At 34.0% G+C, this 4823-nt stretch overlaps 1 long non-coding RNA gene across 2 annotated transcripts; it reads left to right on the forward strand.

The window, feature by feature from the left end:
* Positions 1–6: 6 nt before the first annotated feature.
* Positions 7–4554, forward strand: LOC111084051. 2 transcript variants are annotated; one of them, XR_002609374.1, is made up of 3 exons: positions 7–182; positions 2275–2380; positions 4121–4554. It is a non-coding gene; the product is annotated as an uncharacterized LOC111084051 (long non-coding RNA). The 2 variants fall into 2 exon arrangements; XR_002609375.1 differs by having other exon boundaries at positions 4137–4554.
* Positions 4555–4823: the final 269 nt, after the last annotated feature.

Below are 4823 nucleotides of genomic sequence, written 5' to 3' on the forward strand. Positions count from 1 at the left end.
ATTATACATTTTGTTTATTATTAAACTTACTGTATGTCGAGGGATTTGATGGTGAATTAGGAGAAACAGAATTTGTGGAAGCTACAAGTAAGCACATTATACATTTTGTTTATTATTAAACTTACTGTATGTCGAGGGATTTGATGGTGAATTAGGAGAAACAGAATTTGTGGAAGCTACAAGTAAGCACATTATACATTTTGTTTATTATTAAACTTACTGTATGTTTAAAAGTTAAATACGTTGAGAGCACTCCTTAGAAATTGTAATTTTATGTGTGTTACAATAATACACATTTTAGGGGAATGTCTAGAAAAGAAGCACGATTTTTATTTCCAACTGTTTTAAGAACTTTAAATTCTGTACTTTTTTATTCCATGTATTCTAAGTTCAAAAACATAAACAACATATAATTTCTGTGAGGAACACATACACAGTTTTATACTAACAGTAAGATATGAAATATGACATCACAAATTTATGTCAGTTAGGAAAGCTTGCTTTGAGATGTCCTCTAGCAGACCTGTGCATGTGTGTGTGTGTGTGTGTGTGTATTATATTTTAGTTCAGCTAAACCAATGATTCTGTCTAGCTGGTTAAATTTTAAAATGTTATTAAGAAACAAACTGAATTAGAGTGATTTAGTTTCAGTGTTTTCAAAAAGTAAAAATTGTCAATATGTAGTTACCTCAGATTAATAACATATTACACTGGACCTTTCATGGTGCACCACCTGGAGTCACTCAGATAAATTACTGTGATACTTTTTCTTCAAAAGTTTTAAACTTTTAGGCTTCTGAAAATAAGCAAAGTAAAAATACTTGAACTGAATTTTATATGTTAAGATGTCCTAGAGTCTGATTGATAACAACTGGTTATAACTAATATACTGTAGAAAAGTTCATGAAATGTTAGTCTCTCTTCAGTAAAGCTGCCGACAGTGAAATGATTAAAACTTCCATGAAGCTGTGAAGGATTGGACTCGATCAACGGTTAGATTAAAATAAGATAGGCTATACACTAAGTTAGCTTTGAAGGAAGAGTTGTTAAAACGGCAAATAACAACTGGCCCGTTTATAATTAGTTCTCCTTAATCAAAGATTGCATTATTTGTGAATCACACAATTTTTCTCTTTCGTGATCTTGATGCTTTTCTTCACTTCTTGTTAACACACAGTTTTCAGGATTATGGTTTTGTATGTACATCATTTTCTCTGTTTATGTTCAGTCACCAGTTTTATACTGTAAATGTTTAGTACTCTTTCACAAATATTTGTTCCAGTATTTCTTCTAGGCTTATGTTGAGTGTAGTATATACAGTCTTTTAGGGTTTATTTTCTGTATGTCCATTGTTCCTAAGCTGTTATAGTGGGGCCCATGGGTTTGCTATGTGGGTGATGGTAAAATCCCATTGTTTCTTCAGATTAAGTCCAACAATGGGCCAGCAGTAAGCTTATGGACTTTAAACAATCAAATATGGGGTTTGATTCCCTATAGTAGGCACAGTTCAGATAACCTGTTGTGTAGCTTTGTACCAAGAAAACAAGAACAACAAGAGTTGTTGATTGGTACTGTTGACTAGCTGTTGTTCCTGTAGTGTAACAATTGAAAGTTAAAGACAGATAACCCTTAAACAAGAGTTATTGGTGGGTACTGTTGACTAGCTGTTGTTCATATAGTGTAAGAGTTCAAAGTTCGAGACAGATAACCCTTATACAAGAGTTGTTGGTGGGTGCTGTTGACTAGCTGTTGTTCCTATTGTGTAACCGTTCAAAGTTAGAGACAGATAACCCTTAAACAAGAGTTGTTGGTGGGTACTGTTGACTAGCTGTTGTTCCTATTGTGTAAGAGTTCAAAGTTAGAGACAGATAACCCTTAAACAAGAGTTGTTGACTGGTACTGTTGACTAGCTGTTGTTCCTATTGTGTAACAGTTCAAAGTTAGAGACAGATAACCCTTAAACAAGAGTTGTTGACTGGTACTGTTGACTAGCTGTTGTTCCTATTGTGTAAGAGTTCAAAGTTAAAGACAGATAACCCTTAAAAAGCTTTGTTAGAAAAGAAACGTATGATCTGTAGTTTAAGTTAGGTTCAAGGTAAGTGATACTACATTTGATATTGATTCTGTGTACAGGTGATACAGATACCGGATTTAAGAATTTTCCAGTTTTGGGTTGTTCGTCTAGGCTTGTAATAATCATATTAAAATGTATGAAACACATACATAAAATTTGTTATTTACTTGCCTTTTTTGACATTTTCATGATGAACAAAGGGGTAAAAGTTCAAGTTAACACACAGAGAGAGGGCTGCACAACCAAAGGATAGGTCTGAACTGAAACCTCATCTACTTCATTGACTCACCGCGCCTCCCAAACAAAGTAATTAATTCAAAATTGAGCCTAAAATAATTTTTTACTTACTTATTTACACAGTAATTGTATTGCAGCTTTCAGTAATTTCAGGGCAGGAGTGTGCATCAATAACTAGAAAAAGTCCGGGTATAAGGTGTTTCTCCAAGCTAATGGAGTGTTCACCAGAACAGCCAGTTTCTGGAACATTCCAGTTTTTGGGTTGCTGGATTTGGGATTGTCTACTTCTAAATATATTGCTCATGTCATTTCAGTCATTTTATAATGTTGCAGGATTTGTGTTGTTGTAATGTACAGTGTATAATGATAATGTTGCAGGTTTTGTGTTGTAATGTACAGTGTATAATGATAATGTTGCAGGATTTGTGTTGTAACGTGCAGTGTATAATGATAATGTTGCAGGTTTTGTGTTCTTGTAACGTACAGTGTATAATGATAATGTTGCAGGTTTTGTGTTGTTGTAATGTACAGTGTATAATGATAATGTTGCAGGCTTTGTGATGATGTTATGGTGTATAGTATATTATATACTTATTAGCGTATAGCCCGTCCAAAAATGACAGGACAAGTATTACCACCCCTACCCCATAGTATACCCTAACCTCACATTTCATAGCTAACTGAAATAAATACATTTTGCTAAATCAAGTTTGACCAACAAAGTGGCAGAAGAAGCAGTCAAATGTTGGTAAATTCCTGGTGTATTCATAGAATAATTATTGGTAAAAATCAGTTAGAATAACAACTTCTAATATATAGAAAAGCCAGTGTGTTTTGGTAACACTACTTTCCAACATGTCATGTCACTTAGCAACAAAAGTATAACCTTATACTGTTGTTAGTCTATGTACTAAAAGTATAAAATGAAACGTGTATAAACAACAAAACTGGAAAAATATTTGTTGATTTCTTAATTTATAGTCTCCAATGATTGAAGAGATTTGTTTGTTATTAAAAACAGAAAACAGCTTAATTGAGAAAGGAATTAAATTTAAAATTGAATCGATATTTTTACTTTCATGATAAACTTGGCGTTAGGCTAGGTGATCCCACACTACATATTTACTTTAGGCTTATTATACCAACACTCACTACACTTATAAGTAGGGATGCACTGATAGTAAAATTTGGCCAAATACCTGGTCCGGATACTTGATCACTAAGCTTTAGCCGGGTGTCAACTAGGACCAAACTCTCCTCTTGCCACCCCACCCCCCAAAAAACACACACAAGAATTAGAAACAAAAACAAAATTGACGTTTATTACATTTAACCAAATAATCACCAACAGAACATTCAACTTTTACTTTCAACTTTCAGTGCCTAGCCCCAACTTCTCAAATCCTAACCCCCCTATTGTTTTTTAAACCCCCGACTTTCAGTGGGTGGTCAGTCTTTGTTGCTCAGAACACATTTTTTTTAACTAAACCAATTATTGACTGTAACTTAGATGCCTAACTTCGACACTCGGACGGAGCCGAGTGTTACAGGGTAGCCAAATACCCGGCCGGGGCCGAATATCTGGCTGGGTACCCGTGCATCCCTACTTATAAGATTTCACAGTACCCTTGCACCCCCATTATAAAATCGTAATGGACAGACAGTGATCGAACTATTCTATCTGTTTTTTTATGACTCCTCCTATTTGGAGAAATCAAGCATTACGTGATTGGACACACTGGCTTTTATATAGGTTAGATGTTTCAGGTTTGTAATGTTATAATGTACAGTACATTATATTTATTTCAGGTTTCTAATGTTACAGATGGAAGAGAAAGCTCTGATCATTCTTTTAGAGGGTGAAGATATTTATATCGACTACTACCTTAGAAGGTGGAGATATCTATATCGACTACTACCTTAGAAGGTGGAGATATCTATATCGACTACTACCTTAGAAGGTGGAGATATCTATATCGACTACTACTTTAGAAGGTGGAGATATTTATATCGACTACTACTTTAGAAGGTGGGGATATTTATATCGACTACTACTTTAGAAGGTGGAGATATTTATATCGACTACTACTTCAGAAGGTGGAGATATCTATATCGACTACTACTTTAGAAGGTGGAGATATCTATATCGACTACTACTTTAGAAGGTGGAGATATCTATATCGACTACTACTTTAGAAGGTGGAGATATCTATATCGACTACTACTTTATATAGATATCTCCACCTTCTCGACTACTACTTCAGCACAGCTGCTCTGCACACTATGTTAAAAAACTAAAACATTTTCTACTGTGATGATATTAACACAACAGTCTTCATATAACTTATTAAAAAAGCTCAAGTTAATATATCTTTATGAGTGGAAACCCTGAGCAGAAAATTGTAGGCAGAATTTATAATAAATAGTATTGAAGTTATCAAAACAACATTTGTAATATTGATTTTCATTAATCCAATCAGAAGCTTTTATTTTCTTAATAAAATGATAAGTT

The sequence above is a fragment of the Limulus polyphemus genome, unplaced genomic scaffold (genome assembly GCF_000517525.1).
Source record: "Limulus polyphemus unplaced genomic scaffold, Limulus_polyphemus-2.1.2 Scaffold13096, whole genome shotgun sequence".
NCBI classification, from domain to species: Eukaryota; Metazoa; Arthropoda; class Merostomata; order Xiphosura; family Limulidae; genus Limulus; species Limulus polyphemus.